At 40.4% G+C, this 23006-nt stretch overlaps 1 protein-coding gene across 24 annotated transcripts in view; it reads left to right on the top strand.

The window, feature by feature from the left end:
• The window catches only part of DLG2 (discs large MAGUK scaffold protein 2), a 1511004-nt gene that overhangs the window by 1307028 nt on the left and 180970 nt on the right, over window positions 1–23006 (top strand). The window contains exon 1 of one of the 24 annotated variants that reach the window (XM_048841052.2): window positions 17972–18240. The exons of the other annotated variants lie outside the window; for them this stretch is intronic. The gene's annotated coding sequence lies outside the window, so the exon portion shown is untranslated. Of the gene's footprint in view, window positions 1–17971; window positions 18241–23006 lie in introns of those variants that run through there. 24 annotated transcript variants of the gene reach the window in all.

The following is a 23006-nucleotide window of genomic DNA, read 5'->3' as shown; positions in this document are numbered from 1 at the left end:
ATAGAACTTAGCTATTGTTTGTGTGATAGTTAAGTTTAAATCTGCTAATACTTTTAGCAGATTGTGCTTAATGTAACTACTGTTGTTCTACATTAGATTTTCTGCTCATCTTTCTCAGCTCTGGAAGTCAAAAGGAGGTGTGGATGAAGGGCAGTCTGATTTATTTCACTCACTCTGAGGATATATATATTTGTATATTATTTGTTTATAGTAACAAATCTACCAACACACACTATTTAGCTACCCTTTTAATCCCCTGATACCTACAATGCACACTCACATCCATATGGACACACATTTGAGCTCATTTCCTAATACACACATACATACATACACACACAGCAGACACCTGGCTCTTTTATTTTGGGCATGAGTGCAACTGCCATGATTATCACTATGTAGACTCCCTCCTCAGGCCCTATGCTACCAGCATTCCTAGCTATCTTCAAGACACCACTGACTTCCTGAGGAAACTGCAATCAATCGGTGATCTTCCTGAAAACACCATCCTAGCTGCTATGGATGTAGAAGCCCTCTACACCAACATTCCACACAAAGATGAACTACAAGCCGTCAGGAACAGTATCCCTGATAATGTCACGGCAAACCTGGTGGCTGAACTTTGTGACTTTCTCCTCACCCATAACTATTTCACATTTGGGGACAATATATACCTTCAAATCAGCGGCACTGCTATGGGTACCCGCATGGCCCCACAGTATGCCAACATTTTTATGGCTGACTTAGAACAACGCCTCCTCAGCTCTCGTCCCCTAACGCCCCTACTCTACTTGCGCTACATTGGTGACATCTTCATCACCTGGACCCATGGAAAAGAAGCCCTACAGGAATTCCACCAGGATTTCAACAATTTCCATCCCACCATCAACCTCAGCCTGGACCAGTCCACACAAGAGATCCACTTCCTGGACACTACGGTGCTAATAAGCGATGGTCACATAAACACCACCCTATACTGGAAACCTACTGACCACTGTTCCTACCTACATGCCTCCAGCTTTCACCCAGACCACACCACACGATCCATTGTCTACAGCCAAGCTCTACGATACATCCGCATTTGCTCCAACCCCTCAGACAGAGACAAACACCTACAAGATCTCTATCAAGCGTTCTTACAACTACAGTACCCACCTGCTGAAGTGAAGAAACAGATTGACAGAGCCAGAGGAGTACCCAGAAGTTACCTACTACAGGACAGGCCCAACAAAGAAAATAACAGAACGCCACTAGCCATCACCTTCACCCCCAACTAAAACCTCTCCAGCGCATCATCAAGGATCTGCAACCTATCCTGAAGGAAGACCCATCACTCTCACAAATCTTGGGAGACAGCCCAGTCCTTGCTTAATGATAGCCCCCCAACCTGAAGCAAATACTCACCAGCAACCACACACCACACAACAGAACCACTAATCCAAGAACCTATCCTTGCAACAAAGCCCGTTGCCAACTGTGCCCACATATCTATTCAGGGGACACCATCATAGGGCCTAATCACATCAGCCACACTAGCAGAGGCTTATTCACCTGCACATCTACCAATGTGATATATGCCATCATGTGCCAGCAATGCCCCTCTGCCATGTACATTGGCCAAACCAGACAGTCAAAGAATAAATGGACACAAATCAGGCGTCAAGAATTATAACATTCAAAAACCAGTCGGAGAACACTTCAGTGTCTCTGATCACTCGATTACAGACCTAAAAGTGGCAATTCTTCAACAAAAAAAAGTCAAAAACAGACTCCAATGAGAGACTGCTGAATTGGAATTAATTTGCAAACTGGACACCATTACATTAGGCTTGAATAAAGACTGGGAGTGGATGTGTCATTACACAAAGTAAAACTATTTCACCATGTTTGTTTTTCCCTCCCTACTGTTCCTCACTCGTTCTTGTCAACTTCTGGAAATGGCCCACCTTGATTATCACTACAAAAGGTTGTTGTTGTTGTTTTGTTTTTCTCTCCTGCTGGTAATAGCTCACCTTATCTGATCACTCTGGTTACAGTGTGTATGGTAACACCCATTTTTTCATGTTCTCTGTGTATATAAAATCTCCCCACTGTATTTTCCACTGCATGCATCCGATGAAGTGAGCTGTGGCTCACGAAAGCTTATGCTCAAATAAATTGGTTAGTCTCTAAGTACACAAGTCCTCCTTTTCTTTTTGCGGATACACTCTAACACAGCTGCTACTCTGAAACCTGTGATTATCACTGCGAGTTATGTGCCTACATTGAAGAGGAGAACAGGGTATAAGCTAAATTTTGAAAACTAAGCCTTCCATTTCCCCCCAATCCTCTTACCTGAGTTTGTGTGTACAAATGATTGCAGGAGAAGTTTTGTACCCACAATTATTTTCAGGTGTAATTGGTGTCATTTAGTTATTTAAAATGTCTGTATTGATGGACACAATCAGATATTGAGACATCCAGCCATCATTATCTGCACCCATAGAATAGCAGGCACAGACAAGGAGACAAGTGGAAGGCCTGATTACAAATCAGCCCCTGTAGCTGGGGAAACAAAAAGGCCAATCGATGATAGTATTAAAATAAAGAATAAAATCTCATTGTAGCTAAAAGTGGGTTAGCTTCTTTTCAGTTGCTTAACCAGAAGCAAATTGAAATGCACGCACACACACACAAAGTACTTTGTGAAGTAATATGATGATGTTGTTTTGTACAGTGCCTACTTTTCTCCAAATTAAGAAAGCCATAAACAAGGATAGAAAGCAGAATTCTCCTCTCAGCAGCACATAGTAGATCTTGATTGCAAAATTCTCCTCTTCCTGCGTGGTGGGAAGTCTTGATCTTGTATTCCATGTAGAAGCCCTGGGGCATGAGTGCATTCTAAGTGAAAATTGTACTGTTATTTATTTGGAGAGGAGAAGATCAACTAAATGTTGCCCAAAGGCTTTGAACAGGTATAGTAATCATTTTTTTATTTATTTTTAAAGCAGTCTCCCAGTACTACCCAAAGCACTTGAGACGATGAGCAGTTATAGTACAATAAACTGTCATTAATCCACCCCCATAAAACTGTGGTGGGGGAAGGAAATTAAACCTTTGGTTACAAGCATGCCTGTGTGCAAAGAACAGTGGCTCAGGGAGTCTAAAGGACAAAAAAATTAGTGGGAGAAGCTCATAGGGCCTGATTTAGGAGAGCATCCCAATTAAGGGCAGCTCATAAACATGAGTTTGACTTTAAATTTGTGCTTAAGTCCTGTTGAAGTCAGTGGAACACAAGTTTAAGTATCTGAAGTCAGTGGAATACAAGTTTAAGTATCTAAATAGGGATAGACTGTGAATAGGGATAGAAAGTAAAATTGCTAGAAATAAAAGTTGAAACTGACAAATCTGTTTTCAGTGTCAGAGCTGAAAGAACTGCAAAATATGAACAAACAGCCTAATGGTTAACGAGTAAATGAGACTTCCCCCCTAAATTCTAACAATCTAAGGCATTACAACACAATTAGTGAGTACCCAATTTCAAAAATAGATGGGGCTAGATTCTGCCATCTGTAACACCTCTACAAGCCATGGTAGTGTCTCGTTAACAGCGTCGTACAACCTCTGTAGCACTGGATGCTGAACTGGAAGCATGCAAGGAATTAGAGGGTCACCCCTAATTCATGTTTTAATTTTTTTTTATTTGCTGAGCTTTGTTAGTATGCCCAATTTGCATCAGTTTATATAAGTTTTTATATGTGAGATTAAAACATACGGTTATTACTATTGCGTCTATAGAGAGCACTGTAAATCAGTGTTCCTCAATTTGTGAGGTGGTCAATCCTGGAGGATTAAATCAGAGGAAGAAAATATGGCATTACCTAAAATCCACCTTGTCCTTCTTATTACTGTCGGTCGTTCTGTGAAAGCTATCCACCTTCCCTACCTGCTCCTGCATGACACAGCCAGTTCCACAGGAGCAGCTCAGAGACCACTAGCTGCAGGCTCAGGCTATCTGTGTAACCAGCCTGAATTACTCCTCTCCGATAAGAGAATAGGGCAGAAAAGAACCTGAGAGAACAAGGGAAAAATTGGATGTGGGGGAGAAAAGAGAATGGTGGCAACTGTGCTGGGTTCATGACACAAAGGAACATAGGGTGCAGACAGCACGCATCCACCAAATCCTAATGAGGCGATGGGGTTGCAACACAGCAAACTTGGGAGCCACCGGGGTAAGTAAACACATGTGTTTAACAAAACACCCCATCAAAGAATGCTTTGAGGGTTTCAGGTTCAATGGGAAAACTGGCACTGCTTTCCTGAACCCAGATTCTTGACATTCAGCTTGACAGCTGAGGCAGCTCTACACATTATGAAACAGAGGGGAGAGTCTGTTGGATAACCGCAGTGTTTAGATGTGTTCACAAATATAAGTACTTCTGCAGAGATTTGCACAAAGAAAAGCCTGCTGATGTGACTCTGGATCTGTTAGTCAGCAGGCATTTGTAAACATTCAGCCAGTTCCTTTCATGAATCCTGAAGTAAATTGGAGTGGTATAAATCAGTTGATTCCAACTGAACTTTTTTCCTCAGCTTCTTTAGTCTTCTGCTGCAGATAGATCTGCAAACAACTTAAAAAGTGTTTTCCCCCTTTGAAAGACTCTGATTTGTTGCTGTAACAAATCTGGAAATGTCCCTCAGTGCAGCAATCAATGTCTCACACACGTTTCTTGAGTTTTTGTTGGCAAGTGGGAAAGGTCAGCCTAATGAATCCAGGATTATAGTCTGATAACGTTGTTCAACTAATTTACTCTTAAACTTTGGCTGGAAATGCCAGCTGTGACATAGATCTTTTAACAAAAACATATTTAGGATTCGATCAAATAAATATAGTTTATAATTAAGCAGTGCATTCTATGACATAGTTCAAAGTACACAGAAAGGCTGAAGGTTGTGTAAATATTTCTTTTGTGGTAGGCTTCAAAATGTGCATGAGAGGCTGTAATTTCCCAGGCTTTAATGTACACTTTAGAAAACAAATACAAATGTACTATCTACATGATTCTAATTAGTTAGACATTGGCTTTTCACCTCTGGACACAGTCAAGATTTAACCAGGGTAGTAGTATTCTCTAAAGCTTGGTCTCCACTTTAGTCCGGAAAGGGAAAAGGTGATTTTTTTCTCATTATATTTATTGTTTGGGGTCATGTATGGGCTGAGCTCAGGCTAGATCCACTTGAAGACGACTCCATGGGTTAAGTATGAATGAGAATGCATTGACTATATGAATGTCTGTGTTGATTAAGTGTACATGGGATATGTGTGAATGGGTCAGAGGTTTGCAGGAATTCTCTCTTCATGAAAATGGGTTTTCAGTACAACTGCATGAATATTTACAGTTGTTCTCACAGTAGAATGCTACCATAGCAAAGGTGATAAGGAAATTAATGTTGTTGAATTATTGAATTATATTATTTTATTATATAAACATTTGATATGAAATTCTCTGCAAGGGATTAAAACGAACAGTGGCTTGGGAAGACCTCCCAGTCTTTCACATGAACACAGGTGTTAAAGGGATATGTGGGTGGATAGGGCACTCTGGTCTGAATGAAGAACACCAGACAAGCTAGCTACAGTGGTGGGCTATGGTTGAACCTTGCTGCAAGCAGAACAATCAAACTGGAAGGTGCTGGTATACAGATGTTCAAGGTTCCCAGACTCATTCAAAGTGTGAACCACATCTTGAGAGAGAAGGCCTGCCTTCCATTCTAATTCACACACCATCTCTCTCTTGTGAAGCTTTGTTATGGTGTTAAACATGACTTGTGCAGATATTGTGACTAAAACAATCTGAGGAACTATCCTGAGTCTCAGCATGGTAGATATCTTTCCCAATGAAAATGGACTCCCAAACTATATTACTAACAGTGAATAAATTTATCATCTGCTCCTTTCATATGCCAGAATGAAGCTTTAAAGATGTACAAGCTTCTGGCAAGATTAAGTTCATGAGTCTTTCATTGAATTTCACGTAGCCTTAGCAAGTGATGTGTAAAATTATCCTTGCCCTAATAATGCTCAGCACACACCGGGCATGCCCTGATGTAGTATGTTGCCTCTCAACTGTAATTAAAGAAACAGTTATAAAACAAAGAAAAAATGAATTTTTCTGACTACTATAGAAACTGTAACTACTCATCATGTAACTCAAATCATTCTTTGGTGTCAGTTAGCATAAGACATGTTCACTTGTAAACAAAGAAGCACTACATCAGAAAATTGGCATCCCATACAAATATTTTCTCTGGCTAGCAATTCTGTCAATGATGATTATATGTTTTATAAGGGCATTTTTTGACTTCAATATTTGAAGTCAATAATTCAATATTGACCAATTTGAGCCTCTCATAGCTTGCCGCCTTGTCATCTCTCACTGTGACACGTGTAACTATCCGATGAAGTGAGCTGTAGCTCACGAAAGCTTATGCTCAAATAAATTGGTTAGTCTCTAAGGTGCCACAAGTATTCCTTTTCTTTTTGCGAATACAGACTAACACGGCTGTTACTCTGAAACCTGTCAGAACAGGGAATGTGTCTTTTGTTGAAATTGCATAAGAAGAAAGGAGGTCTGTCAGTAGGCAGGCCCTAAAATCCTTTAGGGCTACAGTACCCAATCAATGGGAGTCAATAGGAAGTTAATGGCTGCTGTAGATTTAATCCAGCACCTTACACTTCATTTGGAAATCATTTGGCCACAAATCACAGAGGATAAAAAGTGAGTTCTACGCGATCATCATGCTGAGTATAAATATGCAAAGTACGTAACACCAAGAAAAACGTAGACTGTACCTGTGACTTTATTTCTTGTAGTGCATCATTCTCTGTTTCATAGGCTTTTAGGAATAGCTGGGCAAGTACTTCCAAAATCTTTTCTGGGACTGTCCATTTGATTAAATGACTGTCCTTGAGTTGTCTGTGTTTGCACCCCACTTGTTTAGTTGCCTTGTACATTCTAGCAAATGAGTATACTGGCAGTAATGTTTGCAGAAGTACCATATTTTAAGTGAATATTTGCACAAGAAATCTGATTCTAAAAGTTACACTCCTCAGTCAGGGATACAAACAGTAGCACATGACCTGTGCGTTCAATTAAAACTACCCAACTCTTCTCAGATTTTAGACATCAAATCTTAGCAACAGACTGCTCGTAATCAATCTCTAGACAAAGAATTAATATAGGGATTATTCCGTTATTATTTGAACTAATGAATAAATTCAGGAAAACTATGAGCCACTCATGAACAATTTGCAAACAGAAAAGGAGGATAAATTCACTCCAGATTATTTGCTCAGCTTCGGTTGGTCACACTGCAGCAGAACGTTATTAAATATCTAAACTCTTCTTAGGCATTATACAATACAAAATAATACAATATATGCATTTTCTCATGCCTTCTGGGCTTCCAGTGAGATTCCAATGGAAAAAAAAATTATGTATAGCAATCCACTGTGTTACCTACTAAGGAAATAAATCAGTCAAACTGCAGTGGTAAAAATCCATACATGCTCTCTTTGCTCATTTAAGGCACCTTAGAGTACTTTCAAAATGCATAAATGCAGCTAAAATAGTGATGATCGTTACCTTTTGTGTTCCCAGAACATGGACTGTACATGTGGGTGTCTCTGGTTTTGATGATGATGTAATGTAATACCATGATATCCACAGGGCTGTGTAAGTGTCCCTTCCCATGACATGTGCTGTATGTATTAAGCTATGAAATTGGTTAAAAGCACAGTATGGAGCTATGTTCTTTATTGCATCTAACCCTCTCTGTACAGCTGTAGAGTGCATTCTTCGTCTGAGGGATCATATTGTTTTTCATGAAAGCAATCCAATTTCTTCATATTATTACATTTTTATGCATTGTTGTTATTAAATACCCTTTTTGGGATAGATAGAGACAAAACAGCATGGGTAACTCATTACCCACTATATCCATGTTCACCTCGGAGTCACTTTATTATTTTTTTGTTCTCATTCCAACGTGACATTTCCAATTATTTCCAAAAGGAGTTATTTTAAAAGGGACTGTAAATGTGTGCTTTTGGGGATGGAGCTAAAACAAGTGACATTAACATGCACCCATTCTTGGCAGAAGTGTTATTTTTTTTTCTGTGTCCTCATATGTCCTTCAGAATGGCATGTATTATCTGGAATGTCATTTTTAAAGAGTCTGATTTTTTTCTAATTATGGGAAAAAGCAGAGTGAGATGATTTAAAAAAACCTCTGCCCTATTTGAAAGGCAGGAAGGATCACTTACCTGTACAAAACTGGTTGGTTTTAGGGTATTACTGGGTCTATCTAAGGTACTTACATGGCCCCATCCCTGCAATGTCTGAACGCCTCACAGTCTTTGAGAGAGACAAGGTCCAATAAAATATATTACCTCACGCACCTTGTCTCTCTAGTATCCTGAGACCAATACCACTACCCCAATACTACGTATCACAATCTTTAATGTATTTAGCCTCACAACATCCTGGTGATGGGGAAAAGTGCTATCCGCATTTTGCAGATGGGGAACTGAGGCACAAAGAGACTAGCCTATGGAAGTGTGCAGTAGAGCAGGGAACACAGAGCTCCCAAACCTAGGTGAGTGCTTTAACCAAGAGCCTTTCAGTTTATCACAGCTGGGAGCTCTGTGTTAGGAATCAGGGAATGGTTTCTAGCACAAGTGAGGGTGGAATAGCTTCAGATTTTTCCTGAAGAGAATTATCCTCATCTTTCCTACTGTCTAAACCTTTCTGTTGTCCCTGGCCTGCATTCCCCATGTGACTTGTCTCTCCACTACTGATCTGCAGCTCAGATATATGGCCAATAAACCAGCACTGGAGAGAGTTTGAAGAGGAGTGCTCTTCCAGAACGTGAACCAGAGCACCAGTTTGCAGAGTGGCAGGAGCAGTAAAGAGATGCGTACACGACTGTCTGTATGTTATCAGGATATGTTAGTTTTAAAACATGCAGACCCTATTCATTTCCTGGTAAGCCTTGTGATATTAATTAATGATGATCAATCAAATCACTCCTGTTCTGTTATCCCACTGATAATAGCAATAATAAACATTAATATATAACTTTTAATTGACAGGATATCAAAGTACTTTGCCGATTCTAATTAAGCCTCAAGCCATAAATGACATTCACGCAGTGGTTCAGGGATAGAGATGGGCATCAAACAAATGAGTCCAAGTCCTTCCGCTAATCATTAGATATATCTCCCCCCTCCTCCCAAGATGGCTGTCCTTCCTTAAGTGCTCAGCTCAACTCAGTGTGTGTAGAAGCTAATTGCCAGGTATTTAAAAATAACTGAAAGTATGATGTGATTATTGTGTCCTTCCCCATTCGCAGTCACACACAGGATGTTTCCCAGCCTGAGGCTGGAGTATTTTGAGTTAAAAATTGCCGTTCATGTCTGCTGAGTGCCATGTAAACACCACGAATAAATTGGACATGAAAGTCCACCAGAAGCAAGCTCACTAGTGTGTCACCAGGCGTAGTTAACAAAAATGACTTCAGTGGAAGCTAAATTAATTAACCTGCGTTAGAGCCAAGTCTGTAACTTTGTACAGTTTCAGAAGCCTTACGAAGTATGCAAGACTCCAGATAATTCTTGTTGAGTTGAGCTCTAAGGCAAAGAGACCAAAGAGGGAGAGTTTGACATATCCCAAAAGAGTAGTTATTTTTCTCTTTCTTTCTTTTTGGAATAATTCCTCACTTTGATGGTCTTACAACTACCTTGATGGAGTGATTAAAGCATAATGGAAAACAAAAGACATAAATGACCTTCACAGATTTAGTGGGCGGGGGGGGGGAGGGAGCTGGGCTGTGTATTATTTGCTCTCATTATCTGCTTTCAGGCCTTCATCATTTGGGCCCATTTCTTCCTTCCTGAAGGAAAAAACAAAGCAGGGGAAAACTTACTCTAAAAGTACTTACCACACTTTCTATGCTACCACAGTGAGTTGTCATGGTAGGGGAAAAGGTGGGGCTGCCTATACCATAATGCACTGGAAACTCAGGCTTAAACTCTGCAGATCTCTGACTGAGAACCAAAGATACTCCTATATGCCCTCCATGCACCCCTTTCCACTGATAGCACAGCCAGTTCCTTCACAGGGCTGCCATTAACTCCTTCTTCATAGCAATTCCAGTCTACTATGCAGATTCTTATACTGTGCCCCTCACCTTGGTGCCTGTACTCCTGCTACCTTCTCTGTGGGGGAATAATTGTTGATCCAAAAGCATTAGCATCCATGGCAATCTGACAGACTGCTATTCTCAGTCTCTTCCTTGCTCCACTCTGTCCCCAATCTGGCTACACATCCTAGCCCACAGAGCCCACCATGTACATATGGAGGAGCTACTCTACTATTTCCTTCCATGTAAACATACCCCTTGCATGTTAGCTCCCTTTACCCCATTTATGAGGAACAGAGTCCTGGGACCTCCATTTGTTAACATGAATATGTGCCAGGACAGCTGAGTGTTGTGTAATTGAATCTAATGTTTTGTTTAATATGGCATGGATTTTTGGATACTTTTCCAGCTCATGGCTCTAGTCAGTCCAGTATAATTGTTATTTAGCTTGCTTTGCACCAGACATGTGCAAGGTCAAGACATTTTCTTGACCTGCTGCTCACAAACCGGGAAGAATTAGTAGGGGAAGCAAAAGTGGACGGGAATCTGGGAGGCAGTGACCATGAGTTGGTTGAGTTCGGGATCCTGACACAGGGAAGAAAGGTAAGCAGCAGGATACAGACCCTGGACTTCAGGAAAGCAGACTTCGACTCCCTCAGGGAACGGATGGGTAGGATCCCCTAGGGGACTAACATGAAGGGGAAAGGAGTCCAGGAGAGCTGGCTGTATTTCAAGGAATCCCTGTTGAGGTTACAGGGACAAACCATCCCGATGTGTCGAAAGAATAGTAAATATGGCAGGCGACCAGCTTGGCTTAACGGTGAAATCCTAGCGGATCTTAAGCATAAAAAAGAAGCTTACAAGAAGTGGAAGGTTGGACATATGACCAGGGAAGAGTATAAAAATATTGCTCGGGCATGTAGGAATGAAATTAGGAGGGCCAAATCGCACCTGGAGCTGCAGCTAGCGAGAGATGTTAAGAGTAACAAGAAGGGTTTCTTCAGGTATGTTGGCAACAAGAAGAAAGCCAAGGAAAGTGTGGGCCCCTTAATGAATGAGGGAGGCAACCTAGTGACAGAGGATGTGGAAAAAGCTAATGTACTCAATGCTTTTTTTGCCTCTGTCTTCACGAACAAGGTCAGCTCCCAGACTGCTGCGCTGGGCATCACAACATGGGGAATAGATGGCCAGCCCTCTGTGGAGAAAGAGGTGGTTAGGGACTATTTAGAAAAGCTGGATGTGCACAAGTCCATGGGGCCGGACCAGTTGCATCCGAGAGTGCTAAAGGAACTGGTGGCTGTGATTGCAGAGCCATTGGCCTTTATCTTTGAAAACTCGTGGCGAACGGGGGAAGTCCCGGATGACTGGAAAAAGGCTAATGTAGTGCCAATCTTTAAAAAAGGGAAGAAGGAGGATCCTGGGAACTACAGGCCAGTCAGCCTCACCTCAGTCCCCGGAAAAATCATGGAGCAGGTCCTCAAGGAATCAATCCTGAAGCACTTACATGAGAGGAAAGTGATCAGGAACAGTCAGCATGGATTCACCAAGGGAAGGTCATGCCTGACTAATCTAATCGCCTTCTATGATGAGATTACTGGTTCTGTGGATGAAGGGAAAGCAGTGGATGCATTGTATCTTGACTTTAGCAAAGCTTTTGACACGGTCTCCCACAGTATTCTTGTCAGCAAGTTAAAGAAGTATGGGCTGGATGAATGCACTATAAGGTGGGTAGAAAGTTGGCTAGATTGTCGGGCTCAACGGGTAGTGATCGTCCCCCTCTATTCGACATTGGTGAGGCCTCATCTGGAGTACTGTGTCCAGTTTTGGGCCCCACACTACAAGAAGGATTTGGATAAATTGGAGAGAGTCCAGCGAAGGGCAACAAAAATGATTAGGGGTCTGGAACACATGACTTATGAGGAGAGGCTGAGGGAACTGGGATTGTTTAGTCTGCGGAAGAGAAGAATGAGGGAGGATTTGATAGCTGCTTTCAACTACCTGAGAGGTGGTTCCAGAGAGGATGGTTCTAGACTATTCTCAGTGGTGGAAGAGGACAGGACAAGGAGTAATGGTCTCAAGTTGCAGTGGGGGAGGTTTAGGTTGGATATTAGGAAAAACTTTTTCACTAGGAGGGTGGTGAAACACTGGAATGCGTTGCCTAGGGAGGTGGTGGAATCTCCTTCCTTAGAAGTTTTAAGGTCAGGCTTGACTGGCTGGGATGATTTAATTGGGGATGGGTCCTGCTTTTGAGCATGGGGTTGGACTAGATGGCCTCCTGAGGTCCCTTCCAACCCTTATATTCTATGATTCTCTGTACCCCCATCTGGTTTTAAATGGAGCAACAATGGGAAACAAGGAGTTAAAGAACACATGAAAGAGTATTTTTTTAAAACTAACCGTGAACCATATCAGCCGAGTTCCCAATTTTTTTAAATAATTAAGTTGGTATAAACTATGTAGAAGAAAGGTAGTAGTGTAAAGGCCCAGATTGCTATTGGAAAATCCATAGGCTTTTAAATGGACAGATAGAGTATTCAAGGCTCATGGGGCCACAATTCGGGAGATGTCATAACTGACTTTTCAAATCACATTCAGGGAGCCTCTTCAAATGGCCGGTCTCTAGGGAGCATAGCTCTGTCATTTGTCCTTCCTGCTTCTTCTCAGCTCTTCTTTATTCCTTATGGAGCAGTTCATATTCTTGAGATAAGATGCGGCCATCAACAGGTTGCTGCCTTTTTAACCAGCAAAGTGTGCTCTTTTTTGTTGTTGTTGTTATGTTGACCTTGATCAGCTGGAGTCACACTCTTGGGTCTCTGTTCATTTAGGTATTATTGACTATCCCACCTCATTCACTTATCCTGGCAGGTTTCAGAGTGGTAGCCGTGTGTTAGTCTGTATCAGCAAAAACAACAAGGAGTCCTTGCGGCACCTTAGAGATTAACCAATTTATTTGGGCATAAGCTTTCATGGGTTCGAGCCACGAAATAAATAAATAAATTGGTTAGTCTCTAGAGCACCACAAGGACTCCTCGTTGTTTATCCTGGCATTGTCTTGGAACTTGTATTAGGAAGGTGGACTTGCTGTACAAAGTCATCATTTGAGATGAGGGCTTGATATCTTTTGGCATTGTGCACTTACAGGAAAAAGGGGATGTTACATGAGAGAAGAAAAATATTGTAACAAAAAATATCATAGAAATAGCACTTATACAGTGCTTTACATCTTCAAAGCACGGTGCAAACTAATTTACTAATTAATCTAAATATGCAGTTGTATTCATTTGTACTCATCAGGATTAATCCTTTGAAAAAAGAAATGAAATTTCTATTTGAAAATTATTCTTAAAGGGAATCATAAGTAGGTTGCACTGAGAGGAAATGAATTGCTCTGTATCCTTAATGTGGCAATTACATTTATTTACATTATAACTACTGCTTATTTTGCAAAGCATCAGGTAGCTAATAGCTATGCAGTCTTGCATCTGCATTTAAGAGAATAGTTTTATTCTTACCAGTTCTGGAGGGCCAAATTCTATACCATATTCAGACTGCAGATTTCCAAAATTTGAAATGTATTACACCTTTGAGGGGCTAAAAGCAGCCTGCAGAATTAGAGACATATTCTATGTTTGTTCTTTTGCAGAACTGTAATTGATCTCAACTGGAATGCAATGCTTTAAGGAGTTCTGCACACACATTGTGCAACAGTACACTTTGATCCCATGTTATTCTATTGTCCTCTGGAAAGAATGCATCCTGAAATTCTGTGTGAATACAGCTACTCTTTACTGGATACAATGCAAGGCCTTTATTAGTGTGTATCTGGTAATATATCAGCCATATCTTTTACATCCTATACATATCAGACTACTGATATACTGATATGCATTGTAATTCTCTGCATATTCTTGTTATCCATATGAATGTTGAATCTGTTTCTGAAACCCTTGGCCTCAATGATATCTTGTGGCAACGAGGTCTTCAGGCTTATGGTGTGGAAAATGTATTTCCTTTTATCAGTTTGAAGTTTGTTGCCATATCACTTGAAGAAGTAAGGAACTTAACTGTTAAGTGTGAGTTCTTCAGTTGTATGATTTTTTCATAATGTACAAGTGTGTACCATGAACTCTTATAAGAGAATTTAGCTCAAGGAGCAGAGGCCAATATTTCTGTTCTGAAAAATTCTATATTCTATTCCTACTTACAACTGAACTTGATGGCAGCAAAGGTCTGAAGTGTAGCGCCTATCCATGCCATCCTGGATGGCCTGGAAATTATTTCAGTTGGCACTCATTTGTTTTATTTGGACTCCTGTAATCTCCAGACACTTGAGAGCAAGCTTTGCCTAATTGAAGTGCATATCTACTATATTGGTTGATATGTGACCCTTTGTTGGATGGAATCAATGTGTCTCTTGAGTAATGGATGAACTTCTCCTTCAGCTGATATAGTAAAAACGTCTGTTGTTTGAGCAGAATACCCTGGGTTCTTCCTCTGATGATGCATGAATGCACTTAAGAGCATCCTCATTTGCAGCCATCATCTGCAGCCAAATATTCGTTATAATCGGCTTGTCTTTAATATTTATAATGGCACATAATGTGCAAAAGGTCCTGCCTTGGAAACAACTGGGAATTTCTTCTTTCTCTTTTTCATTCTTAAACCATTCCTAATCTGCACTCTGAAGAAGGCAGCTTTGGAGCCAATTTAGAGTTTGTATGTTAAAAGCCATTTTGAAGAAATAAGTTGCGCTCCTGAGCCTCCTCAGATGTACAGCCAAAAGAACATGGTCTGGCAGCCACACGTGGCTTTGGCACATCTTTCAGCAAAACCAGAGAGTTTGAATGTGAAATCTAGCATTCAGAAACAAAATGTGTATTTGTGACACTGCCTTGGGGACTCTGGGTTCTGAAATCAATGCATGTAATTGATCAAGAACGTCTTTCTGAATGACAAAATAGTACCCTTCATTTTGCTCATCTTTCACAGAGCATCATGCTCTTAGACACTGTGGCAATGGCAGTTCTAGCAATACCTCAGTAGAAAGATAGGGCAAGTCAATATGATGCAATAGAAATTAAGGGATGGAGTTTCAGCATTTCTTGCCATGTCCCCCATTGAAGGGAAAGTATGTTACACCACAGACTTTACACTGTGCATGTCACCTACATTGTGGCCTTGAAATGCAGCTGCATGGTACACTGAATAGAAGTCTGGTTTATTGTATTCAAATACTATAGCTATTTTGTGATAGTAAGAGCCATATTAGTCAATAAAATATTTTAATATAGAGAGAATGTTTGGGTCTTTTGGGTATGGTTGGGTAACTGAGTTCTGATCTTTCAAGCAAACATTATTTCTCTCTGTAACTCCAAGCACTGTTACTATAATGGTCTGTACGATGTCTGGTGAAATGATTAGGAAGCTTGATCAGAATTGGATGGTCAAAACAAGGCACAGAGGAAACACACAAATAGGTTACAGGGGCATACTGATAAATGACCATTGTGTTTGGTGAATTCCAAAGCAAGAAACCCAACTGGGCTGCTGTACAAAGAACCACTGTAATTTGCAAGTTAAATGTGTAGATCAGTGAGTAGAATGTAGCTCCATGAGTCTAAATCCAATGGCACAGACCCCCCTACTGCCTTGTCATCAAGCCAATGGTTGTCATTTAGAATCATCTTCTGCCCATTCTGGAGGATCCGCTGTTTAGTACCACTGGGGAATCCAGCTATTGGTGTTCAGCTGTCTGTCTTCTCCTGGGACAGAAAGAAAAGCTGCTGCTCTGCTGGGTACCCTTCTGCTTCATCTCCCCCATCCAGTGATGCACAGCATTCTCTGCAGGGAAGTCTTTATCGTAACAGCCAGGACTTTATGGAGAAATATGTCTGTGGCTCTGGCATGGAGTGCATTAACCCTGCCAGACTGAAGAGGCCACAGAGCAGCAAATGAGGAGAGGGGAATAAGCAGCTGTGGAGGGGAGAGAAGGAATAAATATAGAGGTACTTGCTTTCACTATGCATGAAATGAGATGCCACGTTCCCACCTCATGTCACATATTGGTTGTTACAGATGGCTAGAGGAAGGATTGGGTTTCTGGTTCGAGTTGCCACCCACAAAGTGCATTTACATTCCACAGCCCAGTTGTTCATGGAATAACATCCCAATGATGACCAAAACTATCGGATGTGTCTTAATTTGTATGGTTAAGTGTTATCAATGTGACTCAACCATAGAAGCAACTGTGCACTAGCTATTTTGCTTACCTTTGAAACCAGAACCGCTCAGCCTGGCACCAAATGTTGGAGCTGTTCTATAATATATGAAGAGTGAAATAATCTGGATCAGGTTCCCAGTGAGTCATCCTGGTCCCTACATGCCCTGATGGGCATCACCTCCTGTGGAAAGCAGAAATAGAAATTCATCCTCAGTAAAATTCTTTGGCACATAGTCCCTGCTCCCATAAATACCCTTAGCATGAATATGGGTGTAGAAAGCCAGTGTTCGGTTCAAATGTTAAATACATCCAAATAATATGTAATTCAGATAAAATGGTGACAATATTGTCAATAATATTCTTACTGCTTTGAAGGTTAAGGGCCCAATCCTGCCTTAGGATCCCATAGCACAGACCTCTAGGCCTATATGGACCCTGTTGAAATAAACAGTGCAGGGTCCATGCTGTCAGTTCTCAACCAAGATCAGGGTCTACAGTAAATGGTTAATGGTGTTAAGCTTTTAAATCTCACATACACATTAAGGAAGCAACCAAACAAATGTTAATTTCCCTGCGTCTTATAACTGGATTTTTTTTTGGAATACTAAGATCTAAAGAACCATCAAGATCTCAAAAAATAGATAAAATAGTCCTTTCCCCCTGTATCCCTCTCTAACAAGCAGCTAATCAATTTTCCTCCTCTCCCATCAGTAAGGACTTTTCATACCCAAAACTCTTAAGTGACTACTTGCTTACCGGGTATTATCAATATCGTAACCCATTTTTCTTGATAATGGTTAACTATAAATGGTAATTTGTACCATATACAATAATTAACAATATATTTGTTTTTTGCTATACTCAGTCCTGTCTGGTATTGTTCAGGTTAGTTGTTTAGTTTATTAGTACTTCTCAAGTTTTCTTTATGTCTATTTATTTTTTAAAAAATAATACGAGGACTCTTCAGAACAGAAGAAAGTTAAGACAGAATAGGTGAGAACATTGTAAATATTTACTCTCAAAATGTGAAGGCTATTAATAAAATTTACTAATATTTTATAAGAACTGTCTGAAATTTACACATAGTAACACCCAATAATTAAGTTATTGTTCATTTTGAGCCTATGTGGGCTAATATTTTGAAGTCTGTTCTCCCCTGAGTGTCGAGGGAGTCGATATAGGTAATTGTCATTCATGCTAATAGAAGTTATGGATGTTGGGTTTATCAGTTATAGTACAAGAACTGTATCTTTAAGAAAAGAGCATGAAGAAAGTTTTTTTTTAAAAAAAGGAGCTAGAAAAGTATGCCTGTCAATTATTAAAGATACATTTAATATTAAACCATGCAGATTGTTTTAAGGAATGTTAGGTTGGTAAAGTATTTGCATCAATTATCGGATTTTCCTCCAAATTTTGAAACCACATGCCCACCCTGAACTGTAGCTGACGATTCCACCTTAACAAGGTGCGAAGATTGACAAGTGGAGATGTTGCATAGAGCTGAGGGAGGGAGTGTATTCTATTGGTTTGTGCTTGTACATCCTGAGCACCAATTACTGTCATTTCTGCCAGCACTGATGTGTTTATCAGGATGAGTTATAACAATATATGTACAGAGGCAGTGTGTATGCTGGATGACCACCCCCTGTGATGTAAAATATGAGAGTCTGGGAGCTACTGTTTTATAATTCATTCAGCAATCGAATGTTGTTGGTTTGCTTAGTTATAAAGGCAAGTGTGAACGGAACAGCAGACAGGAGAATCTTGCATTAAGAATCTTGAGAAGCTGCATTTGGTGCCTGGTCTCTCTGCTTTTGTTCAAGCAAATTCTGTCTTCGGTGAGTGATGTGGCTTCAGCTGAGCTAACCCAGTTATTAGATAAACTCGGTAAAACTGCATAGTAGTTTTAATGTGTGTTTTGCTTTCAGAAGTAGTCCTATGTGGCTTTTATGTGGGGGTTACAATAATTTCAGTTGTTTAGTCTAGTGGCACAGTCCGAGATGAAAAGAAAAATGTAACAATGAATTATTTAATATAATGCTGTGAGTAATTGTTCGTAGCTAAAGTTTCCTTCTTTCCGTTTTTGTCAGTGTTGTAGATTCAAAGAGGCTATGAACAAGCTTTTATTAGCAGTTAAAAAGAACAAGTGCTGTACCTTTTGTAGCAGGAGGGGGAAAATGTATGCTAAAATGAGAAGCATTTACTAATACTTTTTCAAAGACTCTAGTACATGTGTAATTTCGGATTCAGCCATAAATCTTTTGTATGCAGCAAGGCAATGCAAATGATTTATATTGTAGAGATTATTAATTGGTAATAAGTGAAATGGTAGCCTCTCTGTTTTGTGGTAATATGCTCAGGATCATGTTAAAATGAATGATTCCCCATCTTGCATAACAGTGTTGAAATATGTCAGAGATGCAAAAGCATACTTTGAAAGCAAACTGCTAAAGCATTGTATTACAGTAGCCATACAGAGAAAGCTTAAGGTATATTTCCAGTAAATTATTCATTACCTTGTGAATATTTCACTAGCTTCAAATCCTTTGCTTTAATTATTGCCTTGTTTCAGATTGACCCTTACATTTTGTAAAGCCAGATCCTTTAATATTTATTCACATCATCCCTCCTGTAACCTTTAAAGATCAATAAACCAGGGATGGAAATTTTTGTTTTAATCAGGAAGGAACTGAAAAGCACAGTTTACCAAAAGTAAGACCTCACATTGCTCTGCTGTATCGATATACCTCTCGCCACAACTGCTGGTCATTAATGGCAGTTTTACTTTTCCCTGTTCATATAGCAGAATTATTATAGGTGACGGTAGTCTCTCTCTCTTTACTCTCTGTCTTTCTCCCTCTGTCCGTAGGAGAAACAAGATTGTTTTCTCAAAATATTAAGGGGGCTCAGCAGAGCAGCACCTGTTGTCTTACTGCTTTTATTATCAGCAATCTGAGAGACATGGTCTTTCTGAGAGCTGTCATCTTTTATCTGTTCAAACTGTTTACTGTGTAGAGATTTAAATATGTATTACTGTCTCCCACTTGGAGAAATTATCTACTTCAACAGTTATATTTTGGTCACCCAGGGTGGGGGAATGATATTGTTTTCTTTGATAAAGTGCCTCAGTTTTAGCTCCCTTTATTGTATTGAGAGAAAGGCTTTTATGCAAAAAGGCGTGTGCCAATGATTCGCTATGTAACAGATGTTTGCAGTTGTTAATTTCCAGTACCGAGTGTCATTTAAATATTGTCAGTAAGATCATTCCTCAGAAGTCTGACAAACTAAAGACCTTTTCAAATTCTGCTTTAAACGACTATATTTCTTTATAATTCTCTGCCTCTTCTTTGAATATTTTGGGTCCTTTTTAGCATTCTCATTGATTGATAGGGATTCTTGTGATATCAAAATGCATTTTCTTGAGTTGTAAGTTCTCATATTTTTAGGAGTCTGATATCAGATCCATCTGTCTAGATCACTATATTGCATCCGTCACCATGGTATCATCTCAGCAATGAGAACACTAACGATAAGACTCTGTGACTTCAACACGACTACTGTAGTGGGCTACTGTAGTGTGCTCTGTGGAGGGCTATACCTTCAATCAGTCTGGGAACTGAAGCTGCTATAGAAGGCAGAAGTCCATATTTAAGAGGTGTGTATCATTGGGAGCACGACATCACCACTGCAGGATCTGTGCTGGCTCTCTATTGGTTTCTGTGTGGAGTTTAAAGTCTAGAGTTTGATTTATAAATCCCTAAATGGCCTGGAAGATAGCTAAAGTAACACCAATATTTAAGAAGGGCTCTAGAGGTGGTCCTGGCAATTACAGACCGGTAAGTCTAACATCAGTACTGGGCAAATTAGTTGAAACAATAGTAAAAAATAAAATTGTCAGACACATAGAAGAACATAAATTGTTGCGCAAAAGTCAACATGGTTTCTGTAAAGGGAGATCATGTCTTACTAATCTATTAGAGTTCTTTGAGGGGGTCAACAAACATGTGGACAAGGAGGATCCAGTGGACATAGTGTACTTAGATTTCCAGAAGGCCTTTGACAAGGTCCCTCACCAAAGGCTCTTACGTAAATTAAGTTGTCATGGGATAAGAGGGAAGATCCTTTCATGGATTGAGAACTGGTTAAAATACAGGGAACAAAGGGTAGGAATAAATGGTAAATTTTCAGCATGGAGAGGGGTAACTAGTGGTGTTCCCCAAGGGTCAGTCCTAGGACCAATCCTATTCAACTTATTCATAAATGATCTGGAGAAAGGGGTAAACAGTAAGGTGGCAAAGTTTGCAGATGATACTAAATTGCTCAAGATAGTTAAGACCAAAGCAGACTGTGAAGAAGTTCAAAAAGATCTCCCAAAACTAAGTGATTTGGCAACAAAATGGCAAATGAAATTTAATGTGGATAAATATAAAGTAATGCGCACTGGAAAAAATAACCCCAACTATACATACAATATGATGGGGGCTAATTTAGCTACAACTAATCAGGAGAAAGATCTTGGAGTCATCGTGGATAGTTCTCTGAAGACGTCCATGCAGTGTGCAGCGGCAGTCAAAAAAGCAAACGGGATGTTAGGAATAATTTAAAAAGGGATAAAGAATAAGACAGAGAATATCTTATTGCCTTATGTAAATCCATGGTAGGCCCACATCTTGAATACCGCATACAGATGTGGTCCCCTGGTCTCAAAAAAGATATACTGGCATTAGAAAAGGTTCTGAAAAGGGCAACTAAAATGATTATTTTAGTCCCATATGAGGAGAGATTAAAGAAGCTAGGACTTTTCAGCTTGGAAAAGAGAAGGCTAAGGGGGGATATGACAGAGGTATATAAAATCATGAGTGGTGTGGAGAAAGTGAATAAGGAAAATTATTTACTTGTTCCCATAAAATAAGAACTAGGGGCCAACAAATGAAATGAATGGGTAGCAGGTTTAAAACAAATAAAAGGAAGTTCTTTTTCACTCAGCGCACAGTCAGCCTGTGGAACTCCTTGCCTGAGGAGGTTGTGAAGGCTAGGACTATAACAGAGTTTAAAAGAGAACTGGATAAATTCATGGATGTTAAGTCCATTAATGGCTATTAGCCAGGATGGGTAAGGAATGGTGTCCCTGGCCTCTGTTTGTCAGAGGGTGGAGATGGATGGCAGGAGAGAGATCACTTGATCATTACCTGTTTGGTTCACTCCCTCTGGGGCACCTGGTATTAGCCACTGTCAGTAGACAGGATACTGGGCTGGATGGACCTTTGGTCTGACCCAGTATGGCCATTCTTATGTTCTGGGACCACCTGCCTATGCAAGAAGTGTGCATCTTTGCCCAGTTGCTGGAGTTGAGATCAACAAAGGCCCCTGAGTTTGAGTTATACTCAATGTAAAAGAGAGGGGACTGCTGACAGGACATTCTTTTTAGGGGCCTTCAACTTTGGGATTTACTCATCACCCTTTGAAATACCCCAGATCTGTTGACCTTCTGGGCTTGCTGCAAGACCCATCCGTTTAACCAGGCTTTTGGGAGGGGCATGGTAAGAGTTAATCTTTGTTTGGTTATTGTTCGGTTTGAGTTGAGGACCTCTGATGAGTTTTATTTGTGATTGTGCTTTTTAATGTAGGGCAGTGGTGAGTAGAACTTGAGACTGGTGTCTGTGTGCGTATGTACATACACCCATACATATGTTTGTGTGCACACACACACACACTTTAAAGTAAATGGTTAGTTGGTTCCATATGTACAGATGAGCTGAGTTTCATACTTTAATATGGAATACTTTGCTGCAAAGTATTGAAAAGGTTATATGTCATTCTTGACTTGCATCTTATTGAATGCTCATGCTAATAACCAGATATTATGTGTTGTGATGGGTTATGTTTTACAGCATTATCCAAATTATTTTACAGTATCATATATTATGGCATGTATACAACAGAACCATTCAAGCCATAATAATCTAAATAAATTTGTTTCCTCCTCAGTGAGTGATATTTCAGGACAAAAAATTGGTTATAAATATAGGCAAAACATGGTCTCTTTTATTAGGATTGTAAACACATGGTCTTCTTCCAGGCACTCCCGGTGGCCTTGGGGCAGCCCTGCAAGTGGCCCCTTGTCTCAGTTTCCCTTTTGAGTCCCCAGTAACTTCCTAGAAGCTTATCCTGCAGTCCATCAACACATTTTATTCACAAAACGTAGTGTAAATGTCCCAAAACATAATCCCTGTCACCCCAGTGCAAGTAATATTCCGGTGTCTTCTGCTCCATCCAGACTCTTGATCAGTCCTCCTCTGTCCCTCTGCCAGGGCAGCAACCTTTCCTTCTGGGGTGCAAACCTGTCCCTCTGCCAGGAAAGCAACCTTTCCTTCTGCTCTTCCCAACAGGAACTCTCACATCCTCCATGCTGAGAGCATCTTTGCCAGGGGAGCATCCCTCACACCTCCCATCCCTTTTGCAGTACCTCTGGGTCCACTCTTTGTCCCTGGAGTTGTCAGCAGGCATCTCCCTTTGCTGCTCCCCCTGCCTCCAGCCCTGGGTCTGTGGCTTGGAGACACCAGACAGTTAACCCCTCTTGCTGATTTCCTATCTTCAGCCTTCT

The sequence above is a fragment of the Caretta caretta genome, chromosome 1 (genome assembly GCF_965140235.1).
Source record: "Caretta caretta isolate rCarCar2 chromosome 1, rCarCar1.hap1, whole genome shotgun sequence".
Lineage (NCBI taxonomy): Eukaryota > Metazoa > Chordata > Testudines > Cheloniidae > Caretta > Caretta caretta.
The sequence above is the reverse complement of the archived record's forward strand: the minus strand, read 5'-3'. Positions and strand labels throughout refer to the sequence as shown.